General features: G+C 50.1%; 1 protein-coding gene and 1 long non-coding RNA gene across 3 annotated transcripts in view; both read right to left on the bottom strand.

The window, feature by feature from the left end:
• The window catches only part of GLIS1 (GLIS family zinc finger 1), a 224,352-nt gene that overhangs the window by 172,831 nt on the left and 30,521 nt on the right, over positions 1-21,000 (bottom strand). The window lies entirely within an intron of this gene.
• LOC144310611 (uncharacterized) lies at positions 11,453-19,259 on the bottom strand. Its single transcript, XR_013376276.1, has 3 exons — positions 18,967-19,259; positions 18,550-18,593; positions 11,453-11,570 (listed from the first exon to the last, which is right to left on the bottom strand). It is a non-coding gene; the product is annotated as an uncharacterized LOC144310611 (long non-coding RNA).

The raw sequence follows: 21,000 nt of genomic DNA on the forward strand, positions 1-21,000 counted from the left end.
CCAAACTGTGAGCCCCTTCAGGCAGAGGCTCTTTAATCATCACTGGGGAGCCCACAGGGCTTGACACACAGCTAGGTGCTCATGCGCAGCCCATTATGGAGACAGCACACTGGCAGGTCAGACAATGGCCCGTTCTCACCTTTCCGTTCCACAAAGCACAGCTGCACCCTCCCTGCCTCAGCCCCATTCCACTTCCCACCAGTGCTGATGCCTCTTTGACAGGGGACACTGCTTCATTCTCACCCACAGCACTCTCTCTTCCTCCAAACAGGAAACAAAGAGAAGGTGAGAAATGGAACAAAGCCCCTCATGAGCAGAGGGAAATGGTCCTTGCTTGGTCTGTGCCAGGCCCTGAGCTGGGCATCGAAGGCACAAGCGAATCAGGCCTCCTCAGTGTCTTTGGGAAGCTCAAAGCCTGTCCGAAGAACCAGAGAACAGAGTCAAAAACTAGAATGAAGGGTAAATGGTGCTTGCATTTGGTCAAACATCACTGACTCTGTTTCCAAGTGTTGGAAGCGGACTCACTCACATCACTTTTCACACCCTTTCAGGTGCTGCCTGCCTAGGTCTCTCAGACGTGGTCCTGGGTCAAGGTGACAGGAAGGAGGAATAAAATAAGGATCTCCCGAGGGCTTCCCATGGGGTTCTTCTACAAATTATTTCTTTCCAGCCATTCCTAGAAAACTCTGAGGCAACATCTACCACCTGGTCCAACCATCTAACTCAGCTTTTACCAAATTTTGCAGCACTAAGGCTCTGTATCAGGGATATATAGTTTAATTGCCACGATAACGTCTTGTGGTACATACTAGCATATCCCTGCTACCCTTACCTGGACAAGAGGCCAAGAACATCCTCAAGGTCGCCCCGCTGGAGAGTGGGTGCGCTTGCTTATTGTCTTCCTCAATCTACCAAATTCGCTCAACAAATGATGGGTCTGCCCTAGACTGAAGTCCCTGTCTCTCACCACCCAGCCCAGGGGGGTCTTTCCTATACCTTCCGGCCGCCTCTCCCCCATGCTGAGGATGGTGAAGCAGGGACTCTGGCTAATGGGGGATCCAGTTAGCTGGGCTTGGCAGTCCCACGTCACCAGGTGATGATGACAACTGCCCCCACCTGTGGAGGCTTCCAGGCACAGGCTCTGGGGTGGCTCCTCCCCTTCCCTGAATCTAACTCTCTCACTCTGACCTGGGGAGGCCAGGCAGCTTTCTCAGGTGAGGAAGCCATGGCACAAGTAAACAAGACTGCCAGGGGCCACACGGCCAGCCTGTCTTGCTGTCAAGCCTGTGGGACTCCAGCCTCACTGCCCTCCCTGGGGGCTACCCCACGGGGTGGGGGGCAGGTAAGCAGTGTTTCCTGCCCAGCTCAGCCCTTTGTGTGTGGCAGGCAAGGCCTGCCCAGTCCCTGGTTCACTGCGAGCACCTCGAGCACCTCGTCAGACTCTCATTAGGCTCTGTTTTCTCTGCAAACATTTCCATGGGCCTGCCGCCCCTCCTGTGCCCAGGAATGCAACTGTAGGCTCTTGGGGATAAATCTGTCTGAGTCTCTATTTTGATTAGTCCCTATAACATATGCTCTGAGCACTTAGCAAGGGAAAGGTGGGCAAGAGAGAAGGAGTGGGAGGGGAGAGGGGTCTCCTTCCTTCCTCCTGCAGAAGCCAGTGAGCTGAGCACGAGAGGTTCCACCCCAGGTCTCCAGCACACCTCTGCGTCTGCCTTTCCCACCACGCTTTGTGTGCTCCCTCCCATTACCACCACTAAAACCCTTCAATTCGCTAAACCCCAGACCAAAGGCCCCTCTTCCAGGAAGCCTTCCCTGGTTTACCCCTACAGGGGAAGATGCTCCCACAGCATGTGCTTCCTCTCTTGTCTGAACTTGCTTTTCCCCACTAGACTATCGGCTCTACAAGGGCAGGCACCGATGAAGTGTCATGAACCACAGTAGGCGCTAAAGAAAAAAATCTGCTAAAGGAGTAAGTCAGTGCCATCACTTGGAAAGTCTTCAAGTTTTTACTGAATGGTGGAGAATTCATTTGGCAAGTACCCAGAGAACTGTTGTAGAGGAACAGGCACCTGTTGGCAGAAACTTTGAGGCCCAGGAAATGGGAAGACCTTGCACTAGCCACAGGCTGCTAGCTCAGAGGCCCGCCCGACGCCAGGGATCAATGAGAGAATAGAACACAGTCATCGTAATTTTAGAAATGATAACCCCACTTTTGATTTTAATAGTACACTTTGTGAAAACTGAAATATTTCCTCTCAGGTTATTCGAGTTGTTTCCATAGACACCATCTCCATGGGACGGGGGAGACTGAGACCAGCCCAAAGTCACTGATTGCTCACAATCCATGCATTCCACAGACATCAGAAAGACAGAGAGAAAAGGAGGGGGTGGAGCACAGAGGGCCATAGCCACTCAGAGGGAAGGCAGTCTCATGGAAGGCTTCAAGGAGGTGACACCTGAGCCAAACTGGGCAAAGCAGTCAGGCTCCAGGCCCCCTCAGCACTGTGGCAGAGAAGGGGTGATCTCCGAGGCCCTCTGCAGGTCCGTGCTGCGGGGTGCCGCTGGGACAACTCCAGTGCTCTCACACAGGACACGGCAGGGTCTCTCTCCTCCCAGCACCAAGCAAAGTGACTTCAGCCTGAACCGACCAGCCAAGCTCCCAGATGGAGGAAGGAGCCTTTAACACAGTAAGCGCTTCTCAGTCCCAATTTCTCCATCTTCAAACAAGTTTGAGACTGTGGAGCAGCTTATGTTGCACAGCGCCATTAAGCACCCAAAGCTGTCCCTTGTCCCTTTGTCGCCCAGAGAGGTGGGCAAGGCAGGAACCATTAACCCCTTTTCTCAGCTAAGAGAACGAGAGTCAGAACGTGGCCCATTTGAATTGGGCCTCAGAAGGCAAAGCTGGGAGGAAAGAGCATTTAGGCAGAGAGACTGGCAGCGGCAGGACACACACTGGCCACAGAGCGTGGACTGTCCGAGGCTATGGCCAGAGTGGGAATCAAAGCCAGGTGCCACTATGGCCTCTGCGTGGATTTAAACATTTAATCCTGGAGGTACATGCAGTTATTTCCCTCTTTCTACAGATGAGACATAGGAAACAAAGATTAAGTACCTTTGCCAAGGCTGCCCGGCCAGCAGGTGAAGCAGCAGGGATGACGCACGCTCAGGCTCCAGGGCTGTGTTCTTTCCAAATCACCAGACACCGCTGCCTCTCAGAAAGGAAGGGAGCATGTGACAGCACCCTATTCAGAGCCTGACCCTTAATCCATATTTGATGAGCAAACAAGTGGATGAATGAATGGAGAGCCTCGGCATCTCTCCCCACCTGTAATACTAGCTCCCTAACCTGCCGTCCTCACCTGGGACCACTGACCCCACAGCAGAGCACATGAGCCCCTGCCCAGGCTCGGGGACCCAGCCAGTTGCCAACCAGAACATCTGGGAGGATTTTAAGGAACCCAGAGTGAGGCCCTCAGGGCAGCGACTTCAGCCCTAGCTCTATGGGCAAGGACACCATGCTCTCACCATCCACACCATCGTCAGGTGTGCTCCAGTCTCCTCTGTCTCCCTAGCCGTGCAGCCCTGCTTCTGACCCCTCTATCTGATCCCTTGGACAACTCCCTCTCCAGTCCTCATCCAGCTCGCAGATCCCCACACACCTTCAATTTTGCCATCTCTCGCAACCAGCTTCTAACCACAGCCTTCCAAAAATTCACTCCCACTCCCCTAGGTTAGGTCCACCCCTCCCTCAGCCCCTGTACTGGGAGTCTCTCCTGCCTAGGCCCAGCCCTTATCACCACTTCCTGCCTGTCATACTATCCCCTCAATACACCCATGGCGGGAATTGGAGGCAGTCCTAAATCAGTACCTCTCAGAACCTGCTACTCTGCCTTTAAGTCTGTTTAAAATGCAGATTTCTTGGTCCACCCATGAGGTATAAACCCCGGAAGACCTCTGGGCTCAGGGTCAGGGTCCCATATGTACACACATTCAGAGGAGCGGAGTGCCTTACTCACCCACACCCCTCATCTCCCTGAACTTCCCTCCTTCTCCAATCGCCCCCACCCTCTTCTCCCCTCCAACTTTTCCACTGGCCACTCCCTACAGCCACTCAGCCAGCATCGAATCATACACTGGCTGAGCTCCGGATCTACTAAGAAAGGGTCCTTCATCTCTCGACAGCTTACCTTATCAAACGTCCAGTTTTTCTAAGTGGCCTCTGTATCCCTTTTTTTTTTTGTATCCCTTTCATAGTCAATCTCAACCTCCCTCCCCTGCCCACCCCAATCCAGTCACACCCACCAGCATTACCAGTTCCACAGCAAACCAGACTCACCCGATGTCTGCAGCCCTGAAGGCACAATGACCATTCATATCACGATTACTCTCAAGTCCCACATTTCTTTCCACACTCAGCCTGACTTGGGGACACTGTCTGGCACCCCTAGGCGTGGTCTGCAGCCCACTCTGCACCTCCTCCTATCTTGGTTAAGTCTCTTACCCCTCCTGCAGCTGCCTTATTACTTTCTTAACACAGCCTTTCTTTTCCTTCTCATCCAACCTCTCTTTTCTCCCCCAACTAAAGAGGATTTAAGGAGTTATTTTTAAAAATATCATAGAGACACCTGGGTGGCTCAGTGGTTGAGCATCTGCCTTCAGCTCAGGTCGTCAGGATCCTGGGGTCCTGGGATCAAGTCCTACATCAGGCTGCCCACAGGGAGCCGGCTTCTCCCCCTGCCTGTATCTCTGCATCTCTCATGAATAAATAAAATATTTTAAAAATAAATAAATAATATCACAAAACAAGAAATCCTCTTTTTGAACTAACCAAACCTCACAAGGAGGCTTCAACCCATTGCCAGATTAGTCATCTCAGAGCCGAGCTCTATGCCATACCCTTGCTCAAGAACCCTCCATGGCTCCCCATTGCCCAAAGAATAAAGACACTCATTACAACCAGAAAATACCAAGACGTATCCAATGGTACTTGGGATGTATGTGGAAAGAATGATGTAATAATGTGAAGAATATAACAATAACAAAACATCTAACAATTATTGAGTGCTCCTCGAACCCACCTTCTGCCTGCCTGCACTCTGGCTGAAGGTGCTCAGTCTTTGCAGGGTTGTCCCATTTGTCAGCCTGGCCCTTGCGTGGCTCCAAGTGGCCTAGTCTCCCAAGGAGGCAGCTCCACAGCAGGCTCTCTCCTCCGTATCTATCTCCCTTCTGGGAAAACACAAGTGTGTCTGGTGGTTTACAGTGTGCATATAGCTTCAACCCAAGAAGCTAAGCAGGGTAGCATACATCGCTGTTTCAGAGAAGGAAGTAACCGTGGTAACAGTATGTTTCAGAGGCTGTTTAATCATATGATCCACTGGCAGCCCCCACTGAGAATGCAGTTATCCCCCTTTCACAGGGGCAGAGTTGAGGCACAGAGAAGGTAAGTAGCTGACATGGCCTGAGTCAACTCAGCAGCATCACTGACCAGACAGAACTTGAACCCAGCTCTTCCTGGGAGCCATCAGTCCCTGGAAGCCACCACCACAGGCAGCTTAACCCCAAAAGGCCAGAGCAGGCTAATCCATGTCCCTGCTGCTACTGACCATCCCAAACTGTCAGGACACTCAGACATGTGGGGTAGGCACCTGGCCAACCACATAGGATGGTTTCCAGCAGCCCCCAGCGCCAGAGGGCAGAACCACCAAGTCTGGTCCTGGCGTGTCCATCCGGCCCCCTCCAGCAACCCTGCCAACGCTGTCTAGGTCTCCAAGCACCCCAGCCAGAGCCGCCCCCAACCCAGCCTCTCACCCCCACCCACTGAAGCAAATTTCCATTCTCTCAGCAGCATGAGTTCAGTGGGGAGGAAGGCAATCTGATTACAAGAGGCTCAGGCCTCCAGGTTGCCATGGGTGTGGGCATCACAAGCAAGGCGCCCTCTCTAGGGCATGGCGGGGCAGGGGGAGCCAGTGTGAACTCCAGAGCCTCAGTCTCCTCACCTTAATGCCATGACTATGTGGAACTCTGACAGCCGGGAGGTCAACGGGACTATGGACGTGAACGTGTTTTGGAACGTGGACGACAGGGGACTTTCTCATTACTAATCAAATTGGACAAGGTTTCCCTTGCCTGATGGGGAACCCTGGGGACAGAGAATAAACACCATCCTGGACTTCAAGGTCTACTGCCTGATGGGGGAGCCAGAGAGTGAACAGGCGACCACCACACAGGTGGTCAGTGCTGTGGGGAGGGATATTCAGGGGGCTGCAGGGGCCTGAGGAGGGGCTCCAGCCCAACCTGGGGGTCAGGGCAGGCCTCTTAAGGTAGTCCTAAAAGGAGTCTTAAAAGACCAGCAGGGAGCAGCCCAGGCATGCTGGGCCCATGCATGAGTGGCTCAGCTGTTTAGCGCCACCTTCAGCCCAGGGCGTGATCCTGGAGTCCCAGGATAAAGTCCCACTTCGGGCTCCCTGCATGGAGCCTGCTTCTCCCTCTGCCTGTGTCTCTGCCTCTCTCTCTCTCTACGTGTCTCTCATGAATAAATAAATAAAATATTAAAAAAATAATAAAAATAAAAGACCAGCAGGAATCAGCCAAATGTGGAAGGAGGTGAGGGCAGTCTAGGCAGAGACAAATGTGGGGGAAAGCATAGAGACAGAGGTAGTGCGTGCTTCAGGGTCAGTGTAGCTGCATGCCTGTGGAGAGAGGGGCAACCAGGACGGACAACACGGCACATGGTAGGTGTGCAGGACATGGCCATGCTCTTCCCATCCCTCACCCACCGGGACCTAGGTCCAAGCTCAGAACTCCATACTCCCTTTCTACAAGCTAGCTGACCCTGGTCTGCATGGACTCTTCCTGTCTTCCTTCTGGATGCACCAGGACCCAGTGTTCCAGGGGAGCTCTACCAACCTGATATTCTGGACCAGTCCATTAAGATCAAGCCACAGAGAGACAGAAGGGGAAGAAGCGCCATGCAGGAAGAAAGCCCAGGCTGGAGAGACACTGTGAGGAGCCCTGTTCTGCCTCTTAACAACTGCGTGACTTTGGGCAAGTCACTCTGGGGCTCAATCCTGGACTTGCAGTAAACAGAGTTATTGTCCACAAGGGTAGAGAGGGCTTTCACCATCGTTGTGCACACATACACACACACACACACACGATTCAGTGTTCAACAGTGGAAGCTAAACTTTATTAAAATGAATTGAAGCTGTCTTGAAAAATCCTAGGCCATAGGGCCACTCAACAAGCAGGAAATGTGCAGGCATCAGCTCTGATGCAGGGGGCAGCCCAAGTCACTGGACGGGAGAGGGCCGTCTGAAAACACTGACAGTTCACTGCCTCCCCCAGAGAGACACGAGGGACCAGGGCCAGGTTCCAAGGCAGGGCACATGGTTCCCAGTGAGTTGGGGAAGCTAAGTCAGCGACAATGGGACAATCCATAGTCAGCCTACACTTGGTTTGCCAGGGCAGGCAGGGTCCAGGAAAGCCCCCTGCTCTGCTGTGCTCTATCAGGCCTTGGCGGGATCCCCAGCTAGGAGACCTTTCACCTGTAAAAGGGAGTGATAAGCCCCCAAGTCCATCAAGAAGATGTGTGCAAAGCACGCACGGCAGGTGAAGAGTTAAGGAACAAAGGGAGGAAGTCCAGATCAAAAAAGAGATACTTACTGCAGGGCTGGATTAGTAGAGACCTTCCAACCAGGAGAAGGTGTGTGCCCCGAAGTTGGGGGGTGGCACACATGTGTAACAGGGAACGAAGGCAGTCCTCCCCGCAGGCAAGCCCATTCTTCCTGGCCTCTCAGCACTACCCCCGGCACATGCATCAGAAGCCTCCCAGGCAGGGTGAGGTCCCACGCTGGCCGCTCCACACCCTCGCTGTGCACTAGTCTGTCTTCATCCACCCTGCTGGGAGCTCTCTGACAGCCCAGGCCTGTCTGAGGCATGGCTCTCTCAGGTGCCGACACACAGCCAGCACGAAGCTGACCACACCTCGGAGGAGTCATCGGTCTGAGTGGGGGCCTCTCCCTCCACCTGGTACATCAGGGCTGAGGTAGGGCTGACCCTCTGGGTGGGACTATGTAGGCCAGAACTTGGGAGTCGGCAGCTAGAACAAAGAAAGGGCAACGGCCTGGAAAGGTGGTCTGTGCTAGGACCCATTAACTGGCATTTATCAAGCACCTACTAAATACCAGGGTGTTCCGTTTACATAGTCTCGCTTAGCCCTGGCAACTGCCCCTCTATAGAAACCCCACCTACGGAACCAGAACAATACAGCCAAGTTCACGCATCTTAGGAGAGATTCAGGCCTGACCCAGGCACTGGCCAGGAACCTTTCCTCGGCCCTTCTTGGCCTCTGTCCCCAGTGCCAGCAGACAGGACAGGGACTGGATCTGCCATCAGAATGCTGCTCTCCAAGTATAGAGATGCCAGAAATCCAAGAATCCCAGGCTGCTCAGACCCCAGCAGTAACCCCCTGCTTTATAAGATGGGACCATTCTGAGTGTTTTCCTTCCCTCGGGGCGCTGGAGAGCTCCAAGTGGCTAATGCTATGCTCGGCAGAGGGTTGAGTTTAATAAAACTAGAAGCAGCTAATGGCTAACAATAAAAAATAATATTTTTCCTTCAAGCAATTAAATTGTAATATAGAGCTCACTAATTCCTTCCTGTTCTTTCCCATGGGATCGCAGATCAAGCACCAGGAGAAATAATTTATGTGTTGCTATTCCCTACTTGAAACCCAAGTTTTCAAGAATCTATGGGAGAAAAAAAATGCCTCCTTCATTAAGGCAGAAACTTCTGAGGATTTTTATGTTGGTGTCATAACAGGTCACACCTTTCTGCCAACACAGGATCCACTACCTATCCCCATCTTAAAGGCCGACCGATTCACTTCTTGCCCTTTCTCCAAAGAACCGTACTATGTAAAAAAACGTAAGGGAACCAGAGCACAGCTCAGTGCTCTCCAAGGCTCCCTGTGTCTACAGGGAAACAAAATTCCCCTCTCCCTCTGCACCCTGCCTCACTTAGCCTGGCACACGAGACCCTCCAAGCTCATAGGTTTCTCTCTGTTCCTGCCACAGACCCTCTGCTGCAGCCAAGCAGAGCTCCTGGCCGCTCCTCACATATGCTCTGCCCGTGCAGATGGCACCGCCTGGCATGCCCTTCCCACCAATGCTCCATGCCTGGCCTGACGGCCCCGCTGGAACAGGCCATCTGCTGTGGAGCTCTCAGGGTACTCTTTGCCTTGTGAAGAGCTTCCCCCTTTGACCTTGGGTGACAGCTTCATGGGAGGGCCCCTTCGACCAGGAACAGAATGCCTCTGACACGGTATCACCACACATCTCTGTACGTGCTATGCCTGTATGTCCTGTGCCTAACACGTGCCCGGGGTTTTACAGCAGATGCCTCCAGACTCGCTGGGTGAACCAATGAATGACCTTAGTAACTACTGAGCCTCCTTCCCTCAAGACTAGGGAGGGCAGCTGGGAGGAGGCAGGACACTAACCAGGTAGCGGGTAGACAGTCAACGGCCTATGACCCCAAGAAGGATATAACGACTGGCTCTCCGAGGAAGGTGAGTGGAAAGACAAGATCCAAAATCCTTCTGCAGCTCCCTATCTTGGCAGGGTTCAAACTTCCTTAACTTATGAGCCGGTCGCCAGCCTCATCACCTGGTTCTCCACTTGCACCTCCTAATCACCTTGCACATGCTATTGCCCCCCCCACCCCCCCACCAAGGAAGCCCCTGTCATCCTTCAAAACAAAATCCCCTGGCACCTCCCTGTTTCCTGTGTCCTGGGTGGGGTGGGGGTGGGGCTGTCTGTTCCAGCTGGGAGTACTCCTGGGAGGCCAGGCTCGAGAAGGCTTCCTCTCTCAGCATGGACAGCCTGGCCCCACAGAGGGCTCGGTGAGTGCCAGTGGAGCCCAACTAAACTGGAACTCAGGAGAAGGAGAGAGAGCTGTCAGAAGGACCTACCCATCCTCAGGCCTCTCGCACAGCCCAGCTCATGTTTATTTAGCATTAATTCTGTGCCAGACACTGTTCTAAATGCTTTTTGTACATATCGCCTGGCTTTATCCTAACAACCTATGGGGTAGGTGCTACTATTATTATTTCACAGACAAGAGAATAAAGGCACCGAGAGGTTAAGAATCTTGCTGAGGTCACGGAGCTCACCAGAGGCCAACCTGGGCACAGAGCCCGTGGTTGTAAGCACTACAGCCAATGCCTCTGAAACACAAGGATCCATGGGGTGGGGCCAGCCCACTTATTCCAGCAACCTTACCCCTTACGTTTGAAAACCTTCCTGTCTGTTTTCTGACGTCTGCCCTCCTCTGCCCCAGAGAGGCCTTCTGTGTGCCCAGGACTCCCCACCCCACCCACCCCATCAGCCCAGACCAGACAGCAAACAAACAGGACCTCCATTAAAGAATCAACCAGAAAATCCCATAAACGCTCCTAGGAACACACCCCTCCCGTCACTCCTGTTCGGGATGTCTGAGCTGGGAGACAACTCAGCCCCACAGCTTTGAAGACAAATGCAACCAGCAATGGCCCCTTGGGACACGCTCCAGAGGGTGACGCAGAAGGAGCTCCAGACAGCGCTTTTCCCCTCGAAGACTTCCGAATCCCTGATGTCACAGAGCAGGAATAGGAGCCAACTCGGCTCGTGCTTCTAGGTCTACTCCTCTCCCTAAAGGCGGCTTTGGCCACAGCCTACAAGCTTTCTCTGTAACCCAAGGTCCTCCCTCACTTAGGTTCTGATGATGCTGAGTGGCAAGGTCATTGGCTACCTGTGGGCTGTCCCCTCACTGCATCTTGGGCAGGCACAGCCACCTCTGGACACTGGCCCCCCTTCCCTCCACCAGGCTCCCTGTTCAGTGATGACATACCTGTGAGTGCAAAGCACCCACCTGGGGCCGAGCCCAGGGACCTCTATTCGGTGCTGCCACCTGGGTACAGGTGAGCAGATGCAGCTACAAAACGGTCCCTTCCTCAGAGGAGCCTGTGGAGAGCATCGCAGCCAGAATCACCCTTCAGACCTGCTGCCGTGACAGCACTGTTCACTTTCCTCCCACACTGCCCTGCCAGGCTTTCCCACTGTCTCTACTCCATAAACACCAAGCCCCTTCCACAGGCATGCCATTTCACAGTTTACAAGCCCCTCGACCTAGATTATCTGATCTGAGCCTTGCCACAGCCTGGCGTGGGCAGCATCTTGACCTCATTCTACGGAGGAGGAAACGGCTCGGAGAAGCAAGTGACTCGCCCAGGGTCCCACAGCTACGAAAGACCATCACAGTCATTAAATGGAGCCGCCTATTAAAAACAGCAGGTGTGCTGACTACATGCCAAACGCTGTGCTCCGCATTTTATATCCATCATTCTTGTTAATGGCTTGTCTCAGTTTGCCCAGGCTGCCGTAACAAAACACCACAGGCTGGCTGACTTCAACAACACACATTTATTTCTCACAGTTCTGGAGGCTGGAAGTCCAAGATCAGGCTGACACATGGTTGATTTCACAAGCACTCTCTTCCTGGCTTGTAGATGGCCACCTTCTTGATGTGTCCTCACATGGTAGAGAAAGAAAAAAGAGAGAGCTCTCTAGTGTCTCTTCATATAAGGCATTAATCCCATCATAAGGACCCCTCTAAACCTAATTTAGAGGAGGCCCCATCTCCAAATACTATCACACTAGGGGACAGGTTTTCACCATATGAACTGGGAGGTGGTGGGGGAGGGACACACCATACAGTCCATAGCAGGCCTACCAAAACCTGTATCTATTAAAGAGGACACTGACGCACAGAGAGGTTGAGTGATCTACAAAAGGTCACTCAGCCAGAAGAAAGAGCTGGGATTCCAATCTAGGCCTCCCTAATCCATAGAAGGGACTCAGGTGTGTTGCCTCTACCTGGTGATAGTAGAGCCCAGCTACCTGGTCGGCCAGGGCCTCGGCCTCACCACTGTCCTACACGACCCCAAACATCCTGGAATACTTACAGTGCATAAAATACGTGGCCTGGTGGAACTAATGAATAATGGAGTACTCCGATGATCCTGCTCTCAATACCCATCCTGGGCCTGCCCTGAATTCCCCTCCCAATGGTCCTACACCACGTTTTCTAGTAAGGAAACAGAGATCCAGACGAAAGAGCAAGAACGCAAGGTTCAGTGGCTCCAAAGCTCTGCGTTTCTTCCCATGATATCATCTATGAAATGTTTACTTCTTGGCCACAGACAGCCTGCCGAACAGAATGGGATGGAGAAGCACATGAGCCCAGATTTGGTCGCACTAGGTATTCCTGCCGGGAGCACAGAGTGAAATGCATGTCCCCAGGGGAAGTGTTTTTCTTATTTTTCTTAAATTGAGTCTCATATACCATAAGACTTGCCCATTTTAAGTGTTATTTAATGGATTTTAGTATATTCCCAGAGTTGGACACCCAACACCAAAACCTAATTTTCCAGACACTTTCATCAGCCTCAAAGCAAGCTGCGTAACCTGTTAGCAGTCACTCTCTGTTTCCCCTGCTGTCTCCCCAGCCCCTGGCAACCACTAATCCACTTTCTATCTCAGTACATTTGCTACTCTGGGCATTTCGTATAAACAGAATCGTATAATATGTGGCCTTTCATGTCTGTCTTTCACTTAGTGCAATAGTTCTCTAGGCTCACAGGTTGTAATATCTTTTGATAGCTCAACCCTTTTTATGGCTGAATAATACTCCACTGCATGGATAAATCACATTTTGTTTTGCCGTTCATCAGCTGATGGACATCTGGCTTGATAGATTTGGGGGATGACAACTAACAGTGCTATTAACATTTGTGCACAAGTTTTGTATAGATGTAGGTTTTCCATTCTCTTAGGTATATACCTAGGAGTGAAACTGCCAGGTCATGTGGTCACTCTATGTTTAACCTTCTGAGAAACTGACAGACTGTTTTCTATAGCAATGGCACCATTTCTTGTTCCCACCAACATTGTAGGATGGGGGGGGTCCACTCTTTCCACATCCTCGCCAACACTTGTTACTATCTGTCTTGTTGATTAGAGCCATCCTGGTGGGTGTGCCATGGCATCTCACTGTGGTTTGGGCAGCGCTTTAAATTCTTGACTCAAAATAAATAAATAAATAAATAAATAAATAAACAAACAAACAAACAAACAAACAAACAAACAAACTCTTGACTCATGGACAGTCATCTTCTCCCTTAAAGAAATCTGGGATTCAAAGTCTCCCAGACTATGCTCCACCTCATCTCCCTCCTGTCCCATACACTCTTCTCCCACCCAAAGGAAACCTTAGAGTGCTCATGATGTATCCTAACCCCTATTATCATCTCCACTTTACAGAGGCAGAAACAGAGGCATAAAAAGAGATTGCCTAAGCTTCTAAGTGTGGAAGAGTGATTCAAATCTAAGAGCCTGGCTCTTAACCACCACAATCTTCTGCTTCTTAAGTTAAAAAAGACAATGCTGGGAACACACTTTGCTTGAAAACTAAAGGACCGTACTGCCATCAGCCATTACTATCAGAAAGCTCAGCCTCCTCCACAGGGGCATCCCAGTGCCCAGCAAATAGCAGGCATTTAATAAATGTTTACAGAAGGCAGCAGACAGCCTTCATGTTATTTCTCCCTCCCTGCATTTGCTCACACAGGTGACTTCTACTCTCAACCCTTTCCTACTCTCACTCACTGAGTGGACTCTTCTGTCCACTACAGGGTCAAGATGGGAGCAGGGGAATAAAAACGAGCACAAAAGAGCAATTAGGAAAACAACCCCACTTATAATTGCATAGAAAAGAATAAAATACCCAGGAATAAATGTAACCAAGGAGGTAAAAGATCTGTCCTCTGAAAACTAGAAGACACTGATGAAAGAAATTGAAGATAACCCAAATAAATGGAAAGCTACTCCATGCTCACAGATTAGAAGACTTAATATTTTTAAATATCCATGCCACCCAAGGCAACCTATAGATTCAATGCAATCCTCATCAAAACACCAATGGCATTTTTCACAGAAGTAGAACAAATCATCCTAAGATTTATATGGAACCACAAGACCCTGAGGAGCCAAAACAGTCTTGAGAAAGAACAAAGCGAGAGGCATCACAATTCCAGATTTCAAGATATACTACAGAGCTATAGTAATCAAAGCAGTACAGTACTAGGCACATAGACCAATGGAACAGAATACAGAGAACAGAAATAAACTCACACTTATATAGTCAATTAATCTTTGACAAAGGAAGCAAGAGTCTGCAATGTGAAAAAAGATGGTCTCTTCAATAAATGATGCTGAAGGGACGTCTGGGTAGCTCAGTGAGTTAAGCATCCAACTCTTGATTTTGGCTCAAGTTATGATCTCAGAGTTGTGAGATCAAGCCCCAGGTGAAGCCCTATGCTGGGCATGGAATCTGCTTAAAATTCTCTCTCTCCCTCTCCCCACACGTGCACTCTTTTCTTTTCTTTTCTTTTCTTTTCTTTTCTTTTCTTTTTTTTGAGAGTGAGAAAAAGAAAAAAAGTGGTGTGGGAAAACTGGACAGCTACACACAAAAGAATGAAACTGGGCCATTTTCTTACACCATACACAAAAACCAACTCAAAAGGGATTAAAGACTTGGGCCTCTGGGTGGCTCAGTCAGTAAGCATCTGCCTTTAGCTCAGGACATGATCTCAGGGTGCTGGGATCCAACCCCATGTCGGGCTCCCTGCTCAGTAGGGAGTATGCTTCTCTCTCTCCTCCCCAGCTCATGCTCTCTTTCAATAAATAAACAAAATCTTTTTAAAAATTGATTAAAGAGGGGCAGCCCAGGGGGCTCAGCTGGTTAGCGCCACCTACAGCCAGGGTGTGATCCTGGAGACTCGGGATCAAGTCCCACACTGGGCTCCTGGAGTGGAGCCTGTTTCTCCCTCTGCCTGTGTCTCTGCCTCTCTCTCTCTCTCGGTCTCTCATGAATAAATAAATAAAATCTTAAAACATATATTAAAAAATGGATTAAAGACCTAAATGTGAGACCTGAAACCATAAAACTCTGAAAAGAGAACACAGGCAGTAATCTCTTGTACATCAGCCTTAGCAATTTTTTTCTGGATTGGTCTCCTCAGGCAAGGGAAACAAACACAAAAATAAACTATTGGAACTACACCAAAATAAAAAGCTTTTGCACAGTGAAGGAAACCATCAACAAGACAAAAAGTCAACCTATGGGATGAGAGAAGATAGTTGCAAATGACATATATGACAAAGGGTTAACATCCAAAATATATAAAGAATTCTTACAACTCAACACCAAAAAAATCCCACCAAATAATTGGATTAAAAATGGGCAAAGGACCCGAAAAGACATTTTTCCAAAGAAAACATACAGATGGCTCCAAGACACATGAAAAGATGCTCAACATGACTAATCAGGGAAACAGATGAAAACCACACTGAGATATCACCTTATACCTATCAGAATGGCTGGTATCGAAAAGACAAGAAATAAGTGCAGATGAGGATGTGGAGAAAAGGGAGCCTTCATGCACTGTTGGTGGGAATGTAAATTGTTGCAGTCATTATGGAAAACAGGGTGGAGATTACTCAAAAAGTGAAAAGCAAAAACACCGTATGATCTAGCAATTCCCCTTCTGGGTATTTATATGAAGAAATGAAAACACTACTTCGAGTACACACGTCTATGTTTAATGCAACATGACTAATCAGCCAAACTATGGAAGCAACTCAAGTGTCAACTGACAGACGAGTAGACAAAGAAAATATGGTATATACGTACAACAGAATATTACTCGGCCATAAAAAAGAATAAGATCCTGCCATTCCCAACATTATAGATGGACCTACAGGGTATTATGCTAAGTGAGTCAGTCAGACTGAGAAAGACCAACACTGCATGATTTCATTCTCATGTAGAACCTAAACAACAAAACAAAACAAAACAACAGAAACAGACTCATAAATACAGAGAACAAAGTGGTGGTTGCCAGAGGGAAGGAGGTGAGAAGGATGAGTGAAACAGGTGAAGGAGATGAAGAGATACAACTTCCAATTATAAAATAAATAAGCCATAGGGATGAAAAGCACAGCACAGGGGATATAATCAATAAAATCACAGTAACTTTGGTGATGTGACTACAAAAAAAAAAAAAAAAAAAAAGCAGAAGAAGGAAGAGGAGGGAGAGAAGGAGAAGAAGAAGGAGATGAGGAGGAGGAGGAAGAGGAGGCTAGGGCTAGAAGTCCTGGCTCCAAGACCAGTGCTCCTCCTCCTCCCCAAGATACCAAGGCTCTTTCCTCACCTGTAAAATGGGGATAATATTAGTATCTACTTCATAGGGTTACGGTGAAGACTGAGTTAATATAAAGAAAGCACTTAGAACAGCACCAGGCACAGGATAAATGTACTATAAATATAAGATCTCACAAGGGAACCTTCCCCTTACATCTGCCCCCTTGCCAAAGTGTGGGGAGCACAGATCTGTAGTCTGCAGGCAGTGGAAGGGGGCAGATGGAAGGCAAGGCCTCCCAACTGAGGTAGGACCAGGGCTAAAAGAGGTGGCCAACCCTGAGCCCTCAACTGCAGGCCAGAGCTTCCTTCTCACCCTCAAGTCATCCTCACTACTCAGGACCAGGGAACCCCTAATGGCACCCCCAGGTAGCAGGGATGCGAGGCTGAGGATGGTCTCCAGAGTGAGGTTATGCCACTGCACAGTCTGCTCTGAAACTTGACCCTGCCCAATTAATGGGGAACAACTCTGTCAGCAAGGGACTGTCTGTCTTGAGACCTCAGTCACAGAAGATTCTGGCCGCAGCCTCTGCATGGTCATTTTAAAACTCTAAGCAAAGACTCAACACTAACCAGTCTGCTAAAATTCTCCCACAGGCCTCGGATTCTGTCCTCAGATGCCTAGCCCGACCACAGGGCTTATGGGGAAAATGGCACTAGAGACCACTACAGCTCATCACCTTGCACGGATGCTCTTGTTGCCTGGAGAGCATCGTGGCATCAAGGCTCTCATCTTCCAGGACCTTCACTGGCTTCAGAGTCAACTGGACTTAAACTGGAACCCCAGCTCTGCCACTCACCAGTGTGGGCAAATGACTTCGCTTCTGTAAGCCTCAGCCACAGTCCATGTTAAAAGCAATTCCATCCCTTCCTGGCAGGGTCCACATGGAAGCCCCTATTAACCCTGCATTCACCCTGTGCCTGGCAATGTTCTAAGCTCTATGTATTAATTCATTTTACCTTCCCATCACCCTGGGAAATAGATACTACTGTCACCCATGTTTTACAGAGAAGGAAACAAGACAGATGGACAGGAGACAACATATACAGGGGACGTGGTCCAGGCCCTGGCATCTGGAACTGTTCCCCTGAGTAGGTGGGAGCAGGACTTGGGGTTTCTGAGAGTAATAGGAAAGCCCTTATCCCAGAAAAGTCCATAGAGCAAGCTGGTCCCCATGCAGCCCTCAACACAAACTTCCCGCCCCAAGGCAGGTCAGAGCCAGGAAAGCTTTCCAGCTCCCTGCTGGTAAAATGGGGTCCTGGATGGGTCGATCACTGCCACAGAACCTCTGTGGCCTCATGACTCCATAACCAAGGCCAGGGAGACACAGGGCAGGGCAAAGCACTCCAGATCCCTCCACAACCCAAACCGCACACATTTAAGCCTCTTAGATTTTCCGATTTTAATCAAGCCTAGCCCCAAGCAACATTCTTCAATAAGGGGGGATTTGTTTAGCTTGTTCTGAGAATCAGCGTTACCCACTAAAGAAACAAAACTCTCTCCCTCAGTCCCATTTGTGCATTTAAGACTGTATGTAGCCTTTAAAAATCCTTCTCACTTGGAAGAAACGTTTGCTCACAGCTGAGGCTACAGAGTATGGGGTGTTCTCCCAGGAACCCCCGTGCTCATTTCAGCACCTTGCCTAACAGAAGTTTGAATGGGGTCCCACCTGTTCACTGTCTGCACGTTTACCCCATTGTAACAAATTTGTGGCAGGATCAGTAGACTGATCCTGTCTTATTGATGGAGAAATCAAGGCACAGAGAGGGAATGTAACTTGCCCACAGACACACGAAGTCAGTAGCAGGGTTATTCATTCACAGAGCTTTTAATTCAATGGGCTCCCCATCTTGCATCCCTGAGTCCCATCAACCTTAGTCTGGGTGAACAGATGAACTGACGGTAGAGAAGGAGGGGTAAAGAAAAGAGTGTTCATTTAGGACAGAGGTAGCTAGAGGAGCTGCTCACTTAATGACCCCCATTCTGCCTCCTGGCGGCCAGGGTCGCTCTCTGAGAGTGGGCATCAGTGAGGACAGGGCAGGCCTGACCTGCAGGGGGACTGACCTCAGGTTAGCTCCCGGCTCTGTGGGACCTGCTGGCCCCCAAATCTTGAGCAGGTCCCCTCCCCTCCCAGCACTGCCTCACAGTGAGAGATGACGCCCAGCCCAGAGGAGTGCTGTGAGTTTCCTGGAGGCAAAGGTCTTCATGACCTTCCACGCGAAGCATGAAGCATCATCACTATTACTTACTTGTATGGTCTGCAGTGTTTCAAGTGCTTTCTTGGGATTCCCTCCTATGAGACAGAAAAGGGATGCTGGCCAGGGGAGGGGAAATAAGCAGGGTGAGCTTGCACTCTCACATCTGCTCCTGACACACACATAACAGGATACTAGGCAGCGAGCAAAGAAGGACTTTTGCCTCTTGCGGCCTTTCCTAGGCCCTATGTGCCTCATGGAAGACCTGGCAAATTCTAACTTGGTGCCAGCCCTAGTAAAGAACATTCACGTCTACTATGGCAGTTATTTACCATATGAGGACACTGAGCTCAGAGAGAGAAAGCAACCTGCCCAAGGCACCCAGCTGGCAAGTGGCAAAACCCGAGGGTAAATCCCAGCCAGCCAACTCCAAAGCCAGATTCCCCACAACCCCTCAGATCACTCCCGTACCCTTCAGGTTGGTGGAAATCAGATGTCCTATCTCTCAGGAAATGGCAGGTGATGGTCAATAAAGACTCTTACGTAGAAAGGAAGCCCGTGTTTCCAACAGCAAGCTTTTCCATTATGCCAGGTGGAAGGGGGTCGGCATCTTCCCTCCTCTTCTTTGTCAATCCCTATTCCTATAAAGCAGTTGAGCTAATTTAGAGGTCCTAAAAAGAAATGTGAAGCATAAAAAAATCCAATCTGTTCTCATTAGTTCCCAAGTCGCCTGCCACCAGGTGTCCAGATAAGGAAAAAGAAAGTGAGTCCTTCCCTGGGTGGCGCAGCGGTTTGGCGCCTGCCTTTGGCCCAGGGCGCGATCCTGGAGACCCGGGATCGAGTCCCACGTCGGGCTCCCGGTGCATGGAGCCTGCTTCTCCCTCTGCCTGTGTCTCTGCCTCTCTCTCTCTCACTGTGTGCCTATCATAAATAAATAAAATTAAAAAAAAAAAAAAAAAAGAAAGTGAGTCTTCAGGCTGTGCTCAGTCCCTGGGTCAGCAGTATCCCGAAGGCCCCTCCTGAGACAATAGGGGGCAGAAGAAGGGAGGGAGGAGGGAGGGTAAAGGAGGGAGAAGGAAAGAAGGGAGGGGAGAGGTGAGGGAAGCCTTCCCAAGCTGTTTCCACTTTTTGCATTTACCCAAATCCTTTAATTGACCTCCATGGAAAGACTCCCGATTAGGCTAATCCTGCCTACCGAGCTTTCCCATTAATGCTCCGGGGAAGTCTGGGGAAGGGTGAGGGAATACCCATGTCCCCGTGCAGGAGTCGGCAGGCAAGCTGCCCTCCCGGGCCACAGGGTGCCTGACTCGGCTCCACCAGAACCACCTGAGCAGTGGTGGCAAAGGCTCTCGAACCCAAGGCCTGGGTTCCCTACTGGCAGTGACCTGGGCTACTGGTTACTCGGCCTCTCTGTGCCTCCATTTAGTAAGGACAGCGATGTTGGCTGACGTACCATGGAGCACGGATAATAATGGACACTACCACTGTCTCCCTTTTACAGATGAAGGGACCAAGGTTTAGTGAGATTAGGTAATTTGCCCAGAGTCACAGACACTGGATGGCAGAGCCATCGGGGACCTGCAAGCCATCCTGGGGGCTCAGTCAACATCCTTAACCTGTGCCATTCTGATTCCTCTTCAGTAGGTGATAACCTCAGGGTTGTCGAAAGGTTCAGCCAGCCTCTGCAGGAAAGCACTCACATGACAGAGCCTGGCACACAGCTGACGATCTAAAAAAAAAACTGTTCTCCTTCTCTTTTCCGTGGACCGTTAAGAGAAAGCGGGGCTCTTCGTGTCCATGTTTTCAGACCCCCGTGCAGCCCTGGCTCCCAGCTGGGAAGCATGGACGAAGAGGACCCATCCAAGCAAAGGGACTGCGGCCACCTTCCGCATCTCCTTGCCGCCACAGCTGAGGGGGGAACTCCACTGTCAAGGCTCCACCAGGGACTGCCTCCTTCTCTCTGAACCTGGCCTTTCAAAGGGGCTTTCATTTATCGGGCTTTAATGTCTCACATGATTTAATCGGAAACACGTGCCTTGTAAATATCGTCTGTCATGTTCCATTAGGTTCACAGGGAAAAGTACAAGTCAATAAACAAAGGTTGTAGCATAAATCTACCTTGAACACATAATACCTCAAATAAGAAAATCAAAACATGTGTGGCCTCTGACCTGTGGAGTTTCACGAGAGGGAACTCTGGGTATAGTCAGGAACATTTCTAAATGTTCGTAATTAATAGGGAGGCTGGAGCTAGGCCCGTTTGCATAGTGTGAGTGCACACAGAGCCCTTCAACAAAAGAATCTGCCTCCACAGCACCTGCTAAATCACAAAGCATTCCTAGCTGGACCAAAGCCTTGCTGTTTCCACTGCAAAAAGACTCTGAGAGCCCAAGAAGCTTCTTTAAAAAAAGAGAGAGAGAGAGAGAGAGAGAGCACATACCCCAATTTTCTCATATGGGGGATATTGGAAAAGATGGTGCAATAAAAGCCTTCCCCCTTCTCTTC

The sequence above is a fragment of the Canis aureus genome, chromosome 3, assembly GCF_053574225.1.
Source record: "Canis aureus isolate CA01 chromosome 3, VMU_Caureus_v.1.0, whole genome shotgun sequence".
Taxonomy (NCBI): Eukaryota; Metazoa; Chordata; class Mammalia; order Carnivora; family Canidae; genus Canis; species Canis aureus.